The following is a 9289-nucleotide window of genomic DNA, read 5'->3' as shown; positions in this document are numbered from 1 at the left end:
TGCCAATGATCTCAGATTTCCTTCCAAAGAGTCAGGGCCAAATGTTTAAAGAGACAGAGGGCAGAAGTAGATAGGAATCTCAACAGATCAGACTGTGTTTATTAATGTACACATCGAGAGGTATCCTCTCACTCCCTTGGGAAAATGAAGGGTCTGCCAAGGTAAAAACTGGCTGTGACACTTTATAGGGCAGGGTAAGGGACTTGAGAATGAAGAAATAATTGCAAACTTAGCCTGCATTTTCCCTCCTGCTGAAAGAGTTAGCCCGAGGGAAGGCAGGCCACCTCGGGATACAAGCTGTCTCAACAGGCATTTCTTTCTATGCTGACAGATAATGCTGAGCAAAGTCATTTGTAATCTTACCAGAATCTTCTTTTGTTGCCAGAATAATCTATCAGTGTTCATATGAGCAGATACAACAAGTGAACAAACAAACAAATGTACAAACAATTGTTGAAAGTGTCCTAGGTAGTGGAAATGTAGTTCAATTTTTACATGCACTAAATCCTTGGTACTAGCCATAATATAGCATAAAACAGGCATAAGAGTACATGTATGTAATCCTATCACTTGGGAGATGGATGCAGGACCATGATAAGCTCAAGATTATCCTAAGCTTCATATCAATTTTAGGGTCAGCTTCTGATATATGAGACGCTTTCTCAAAAAATATGTTGAATTTTTTTATCCTTAGTTACTTACTGTATTTCAATATCTGCTCTAATGATAGCATATAAACAGTATAAGGAAAATATGCAGCAAGTAAATAATTAATAATGAGTCTTATAGCTGGTGACATGCCTCAGTGGCTAAAGATCTCTTGGACAAGCTTGAGGACCAGTTGTATTCCTGGAATACACATAGGGGAAGGAGAATACAAATTCTTAAAGCTGTTCTTCTGTAACTTCCACATACTTGTTCTATGCCTCTCCTCATAAATAAATGAAAATAAAAATAATTTCAATCTAACTTATATCTTTAGATATGATCACATAGCATATTGTAAAATAAGATGAATATCAGTGTACTCCCTTGTCTTCCAGTACTCAAGTTGTGGCAAATAGAGTTGAGCTAAGAGGCACAGAGTAAAATGTCAGGAGATTCCCATCTATGGAAAAATGAGTTCAAATGAATAAATTTTTGTTGTTATCATTCCCATATGCTTATTTTTATATTATATGTTTGAGTAATTTTTTTCATATATGTGTATATACCATGTTCATCCTGGAACTGAAACTATATATAGTGAGCCGCAAGGTGGATGCTGCAAACTCAACTCAGATTAGCCATTTTCCATCCTTCCATCTGTGTATTTCTTAATCAGAGGTTCAGAATAAGAAAATGTCAGCTGTTTAGATAGATAGATAGATAGATAGATAGATAGATAGATAGATAGATAGATAGATAGATAATCCTATTCTAATCTGAAACTAGAGCTAACCTTTATTTCATGGTTTCCATTCAGTTACATGTGATCACTTAACAATAGAGATTTGGCCAAATCATGTATTCGACTTTCAGACTTAGCCCATAGAAACATTCCAGCTGCACTTTTCCTTTTCCATATTCTTTTTCAGTTTTCATTAACTACGAGATGGAGATGACCAGGACTTAGAATAGGCCATTCTACATCAGGACTCTTTTGATTCTTCTTTTCAATATAATGTGTGGATAATTGTTGACTTATTTCCTCTGTCTATATTACCTATTTAATAGATTCATGGCATATCTAATTGTAAGGTTTACTTTGCTTAATTTTTCTACTATTCTTTCTATCATAGCAACTTTAAAAAGTTGTTTTCTCTTTTTCCTATAAGTAGAGTGACTTAATATCTTTTAATCCAATGGTTCTCAACCTTACTAATGCTGGAACACTTCAGCACAGCTCTTCAGGTTATGGTGACTCCCAACCATAAAATTACTTTTGTTACTAATTTATAACTATAGATTTGCTACTGTTGTGAATCATAATATCATAATGTATATATCTGAAGTACAGAATATCTGATATGCCACCCCTGGCAAAGGGTTGTTCAAACCCCAAAGAATTGTGACCTGTAGATTGAGAACTGCTGTTTTAGATTTTAGGATGTTCTGGTTTTTTAAAAAAGGCAATTTCTTACATGATAGGGAAAATATGTGTTTAGAGATCATTTATCTTTGTTATGCTGGAGGAAAATTTTATATTTGGTGCATTTGGTACCTGATAATCAAATCAAGACCTCCATTAATTGATAGTTTATTAGTTTGTAATCTTTATTTCTCAAATAAGTATATCATGGTCAATATTCAGGACTAAACTTGAGAAAAGTAATTTTATTGAGTGGTTAAATCTGGAAAATAAAACATAAGATTCAGAAAAGTCTTATTGAAAAAAAAAACTTGTGTCACCTTATTCCTTTAATTATTACAATACATAAAATCATTGCACATATTCACAGTAATATCAAAGCCAAATTGGACAGCTTAGAACGTATCTCAGCATAAAAAAAAACTGAAAAGAGGTTTTTGAAAACTGCCCAGTGGCAAAACACTTGCCTGTCATACAGAAGGCAGTAGGTTAGATCTACAGTACTGAAAAGAGGAGAAGGGGAGAGAGATTTGGAAGAAGAAGAGGAAAAACTCTTCAAATTTCATTACAATAGTTACTGTGGCCTAATTATTGGGAGCAGAATTTTATATAATTAATGAAAATGGGACTTTATTAACTTTTATACTGTGAACAATTTACTAGGAAAATTTCTATGGCTAGTAATTCCAGTAATGGCCATATACCATACATGAAGAAACTTGTCCCTATCCTTATTATTAAAATGGGCAGTACAGAAACCAATCTGTGCTAAACACAAAGTAAAATATATGATCTCACTAGTGATTTTCCTAAAACCCAAAAAAAGACCATCAAAATATAATTATGGAAGCCAGAGTATAAATTAGGTCTTACAAAAAGGGACTATTCTTATTTTCATTCACTGACTGCAAATGGTGCAGGAGATGAACAGTGAAGCAAATCATTTATACTAGACCCCAGTATAGAATCTTTTTATTCTATGATAAATCTTTAAAAAATTATTTCTCAGCAAAGTGATAGAGAAAGGATTCATTTTTGTGAGGCCCATGCATGTGTTTTGGCTTTAACTCTGATAAATAATTTAAGAAAGCATTGCTTTTGTCATATTTTAGCAACTATTCAAAATTGAAATTGTGTGTTGAAACTTCTAACAACATAAAGTTAACCTCTCCTTTTGTACCTGCCTAAAATTTTTATGAGATACAAACATATTAACTCATTGTTTTTTTTAATTGTGTGCAAAGAGTACCATAAAGTGAGAAAAATCAACATATATTTTTGGTCATTCCCACTGATAAAATATTCTATGAGTTTAATCAGGGAGGGACAGGAAGAGGGGTTTAAGGAAAGGAAGGGATACACACATACTCATTCACACAAACAGATACTCTTGGTCTATCTCTATCTATCTATCTATCTATCTATCTATCTATCTATCTATCTACTTATCTCTCTATATCTAATCTATATATCACCTGTATATATCATCTATCTCTACCAAATATATATATATATATATATATACATAAACATATATACATATACATATACATATATACATCTAAAATATCTGTCTATCTAGAGAGGCATCTGGTGCATAGAGCTTATTTATACAAAATATATTTTATTTTTATTATATTTTGGTTATACCAATTCAAGGTCCCCATTCTTGTCGACCAAATGAAGTTTTTTGTATTTGTTTAAATTCATGCATAGAAAAGTATTAAGGAGTTAAAACTGATAAAACTTAGTTTGGTCATTAGTGATTCAGTGTTTTCTCTCTTATTTCAGACCCATTTTGGCTCTAGATGTTCTCCGTTAGAAGCTATTGACCTCTCTTTCTATCTGAACCCTATCATATGTAGAAGCTTGATTAACAGGCTGAATTATTTACTTGTTTGTTGTTTGTGAGAAAACCCCATGACAGAGGCAATTTAAGGAAGAGTTTTTCTTTTTTTGGTTTACAGTTTAAAAAGGACAAGAGTCCCTTACAGGAAGAGGGCATACAAACAAGTTGCAGGTATGGTGGCAGGAGCAGGAAGCTGAGGGTTCACATCTTCAAATGCAATCAGGAATTTGAACAGCAAGTAGGGTAAGCTTTTTCCCAGATATATACTTTCTCCAGCAACTCCACACTCCCTAGACATTGCAAAACAGTCCACCAATTGGGAAACAAGTGTTTAAATCCTGTGAATAGTGACATTATTTCTCTTTCAAACAAATATACATGTTATCTTCAAAACACTACTCAAATGTTACTTAAAACCAACAGACATGCCTGGTAAGTCAAGACTAGAACAGTACTCCATGGTTTGGACACCACACTACTGTATTATTATTAAACTTTGAAAAATGCAGCTACATTTTTTTAATTAAAAGGCTAATTTTTCTCATCCTAATGTGTTGCTTCCATTTTGCAATGTGCAAGACAGCCTGCAGGGATTTTACAGTTTAGATGTCTAAATCTAGAACAGAATTCTAACTTTGATTTCTTATTGCTACCCTGAAGAAATGAAGGACATAGCCAGTAGGGAGAATCTATTAAGGTCACTAAGAAAAAATTAACAGAGATAATTAGAAAAAAGTAATAATCTCACCATTGGGTTTTCAGCATATAGTTATTAATTATAAGAAGCTGTGATTGATTTATTCACAGATTTTCATGAAAGAATTAGATTAAATCTATGTAATTGATTTTTTTCAATTATATTTTGATCTCTTGTATTAATTTGAGTAATAACTTGCTGACTGATAATTTTTAAGTTACAATTAAAGCAGCATATTATTTGATTTCACAAGGGAGAACGTAAAGCTTATACTCTGCAATTTTGCTACAACTCTTTTATACATTGTATCACTACTTTTACAAGATGTGTGTGTGTGTGTATCTGTGTGTTTTATAAGTGTTTAACTCTAATGAGTAATATGTAAAAATATTTTTATATGAAATGTAATTCTACTACCTGAAAAATAAAGCTTTTGTGAACATAAAGCAGTGGTTAAGAAAGTAAAAGTTCTGTTGTAATAAAACTAGATTTTATGGGAGAGGAGGATAGTACAAAAGCATATATAGAAAACGATAACAAGAATATGTGACCATCATAAAAATGTAAACAAGTTTGGACTTACAAATGATGACATTTCTCAGCAAAGGCTTTTATCAAGGATCCTGAAAAAATAAAGTTAATCATTTGAATATAGGAAGTTTCCTTATAGATGCATTACAAAGAAAACAGCATTTCTCGAGTTGGAGTACAGGCAAGGAATGACAGAAAGGAGGCTTGGAGGGGAGAAATGAAGCCAGACTAGGAAGCTTTATAATGAGATACAGGCCCTGTTACTAGCTTTGTGTTACCAGACAGACTGATAGACTTCTGATACTTTCAATTTTAATTTTTTTTGTTTTTAATTATCTTCATATCTTTTAACGAGTCTCGTGGATTTTTTTTTTATAAACAGTGCACAGAGTACTTCTCTTTTAGGACTGGCAGCTTAATTGCAAAGCATAGATACTGTAGTAAAAATTAGTCAAATTTACATTCTAAATTTCAGAAAAGTAAAATGAAATATGAATAAAATGAGTAATCACGTTTATTAGATGAGCAGTTTGTGGCACACAAATTTGGAAATTATAAGTTATTCAACTACATAAAGAACTACAAATTAAATCTTCTCTGGAATTGACAAGTAGAATATCAGATAGTAGTATACATAATTAAAATGTGTCCAAAAATGTGAACTATATCACTAGTTACTCCTGACTAATCAATGGAAATTACTTTTATATTATATCTCTAAAAAATGTTAAATTATTTGTATCCTAAGAAAACCATCAGAGAGATATTTAAAATTTCCTCTTTAAATAAAATATCAATGTAACCTTAATGCTAAAAAATACAATATATCATTGATTTTTGTACCATGAGATAATACCAAGATGTATATACTAGTATTCAAATTTTGTCTCACTACATAATAGTAGAATAAAATCTTTTTGTATATTTTGTTTCCTATTCATGTACAATAACATCTTACCATTGATTCTCCTAGAAGTCTATCTTCTCATTTCAAAAGTCTAAACATTTTCTTATGTCATCATTGAGTATTTTGACAAGGAACGGACTTGTTTACTTAGGTTTGGGGAACATTTATTAAATTTAATAACATAATTTTGTTAAATAATATATATATGTACACACATATATATACATATATGTGTATATATGAATGTATGTATGTATATGTATGTGTATATATATATACATATACATATACATATACATATATATATATATATATATATATATATATATATATATATATGGAACTGTATATTTGATCCTTGGAAGGAACGTAAAAATCTTGTTTACTTGATGTAGTGAAATTAATGTGACAGTGTCTGGAAATAAGATTGGGGTTTTATATTTGTTTTCTAAGAGGAGTTAGTATTAGTTTGTACATTGTGTACTGATGAACAATGTTCAGTGGCAGAGTCCTGAAGCATTGTTTGAGGAGTGTGGGATGAAGAAGCACTTGTGCTCACTCCAGGATATTTCATCAGTTTGCAGGTTTTGGCCACAGGCTTGGGGAGACTATAATTGCCGGCATCAAAATCAATGCATAGGCTGTGCTGTCTCTGGCAGTATCTCCTGAAGGTTGGCTCCATCTTTTTATGTCCCTTGAATAAGAAATGTATATTTTTCATGCTTTTGACAGTGGTTATGTAGCTATTGGCCGCTCTGATATGTTTGGTATGTAGCTATTGGCCACTCTGTTACAATTTGCTTGTGTCTTTTGAGGAAGCAACCAGGCCAAGAGGACCCATTTTGAACATCCCTGGGTGGTGGTTGGGGGCATGTATATTATAACTCAACCTACTAGCTAGTTTATGGCTGCAAAATATAAGTAAAACAAGTCTGCCTAGAAGTAGGAAGTTGGAGTTCAGGTGTTTTTTTTTGTTTGTTTGTTTGTTTGTTTGTTTTTATTAACTTGAGTATTTCTTATATACATTTCGAGTGTTATTCCCTTTCCCGGTTTCCGGGAAAGAGAGGGAGGTTTCCCCCCTCCCCTTCTTTATGGGTGTTCCCCTCCCCATCCTTCCCCCCTTGTGTTTTACAGCCTCCTAAGGGTCTCTGTACTGCCGACAGACTGCTTTTCCTCTCAGCCTAGTCTGACATACTACACTTGAAGGGTCTTAATGATAGGCTGCTGTTTGTGTGTACTTTTTAAGTTTTACATGTGTTTTTTTAGTGTGTGTGTGTGTGTGTGTGTGTGTGTGTGTGTGTGTGTGTATGTGCCTGAGAGAGAGTATGCATATGCCCATGTACAAACACACACACACACACACACACACACACACACACACACACACATGCGCGCGCGCGCGCGCGGCATGATGTGCATGGACAATTGTCAGGAGTAAGTCAAGTAGATTCTATAATTATACCATGTGATTTCCAGAAATTTATCTAGGGCCATAGTTAGGCAAAAAGCACCCTACAGGCTGAGCCTTTTTATGGCACCATGGTGATGCTGTTTTATAATTATAAAGCTTCACCTCTTCCTCCTACCAGTGGCAAGCTAATCTTGACACTAGGAAAGTAGTTGTCATTTAGGTCCCCTTCATAGACAGTCACCTCTACAATTGAATGCCAATGGAATGTCTGTCTTGTTCCACTCTTGTGTATGGCTTTTCCAAGTTAGGCTTGCATAGAATCTGTGCTTCAAAATCCCAGAAACCCTTCCTTGTCAAGCACATCCCCATTAGACTTACTTTAAAATTGTTTAATGCCTTTATTTATTTAATTTGCATCTGTGCATATGTGGTAGTGTAAGTGTTAATGTCAGAGGACAAATCATCTGATTTCATTGTTGGTTATGAAAGTAGAACTCACATGGTCAAATTTGGAAGAAGTGTCTTACTCAATGAGTAATTTTTCTTTGCAAATTTATTTTTTCATAAAATTATTTTATTTTTTGATTATAATTTTATAATTTCCTCCTGGTCTTTCCTCCCTTCAAATGTTGCCATATGTTCCTCCTTGCTTTCTTTCAAATGCATGGCTTCTTTTTCCTCTAATTGTTTTCCACACATAAATATGTAAATATATGTTTTCAAAAATACATAAATAGAATCTGTTAAGTCTGAATAAATTTGTATGTTTGTTTGTTTTAGCCCCATTACACTGTCTTTACAGCAGAGAGTCAAAGAATCTTTTGTAGCCCAACAAGAATGCAGCAACTGTAACCAAGTTCTAAAACAAGAGCAGCAAAGTGAAGTTTGATGTTACTAATGATTACTAAACCGCTTACGGTTCTTTATCCTTAGCAAGGGCCTATTCCCACCTTCTCTAATCCTTGACCTACATGATCTACCCTCACCATTGTCAGAAACTCTTCACCATTGACCCTATATCATAGAAAGGGAGGTTAGAGGTTATTTTTAAGAATGAACCTATGACTCTCTCAGGTTCATAGAAAGTCTAGTGTCATTATATAACACAAAACACTAGTTTACATTGCAAACCCAGAAAATGTTTCTACTTCGACCAGTGCTAGTAAGATGTCAGTCATTGCCACTATATAACTGATGGCTTGAAATCACTGTAAGTTTTCCTTGCACAAGGTAAGCTTTCATGCCACTTTCACCATATATATCCCTGGTATGGCCTGGTTGGCCCCATCTCATGGAGTTCTGTTTACCACAATGGGTATGGGGGTTTGTTTTGATAGCCAGCCATTCTCAGCCCTAGGCTTTTTAAGGGCATATACCTCACTGACACAGTGTTAAAGAATAGTAGCAGCTACCATTACCTTTGTTGTCTGTCACTGCCATTGTCACCATAACCCTAATTGCTCCCCTGGCTAGTGCCCCTTCTCAAACCTTTGAAACCACTTCCCAGCAGCTCAAGTTTGAATAGAAGAAAATAATTTCTCAAACATTCTATTTTATATTAATTTTGAATTATGTCAGGTATCCTCCTGGCTTCATAGATCAGTTGTGCTTCATACCTATTCCTGGTAATATTTTCTTACTTCTGCAGGCCAATTTAAAATTTAACTGCCTCTCGCTTTATATACATTAGGGGAAATTTCTAAGTAATTATTCCTAAAATCATCACTGTATTAAATAATCAATAAAATTATAGCTTAATGATAATTTATAATTTTATTTACTATAGAAATGAAATACATTTTCTTTATAGTTTGGATATTATT

The sequence above is a fragment of the Rattus norvegicus genome, chromosome X, assembly GCF_036323735.1.
Source record: "Rattus norvegicus strain BN/NHsdMcwi chromosome X, GRCr8, whole genome shotgun sequence".
NCBI lineage: Eukaryota > Metazoa > Chordata > Mammalia > Rodentia > Muridae > Rattus > Rattus norvegicus.
Note: the sequence above shows the minus strand (reverse complement) of the source record.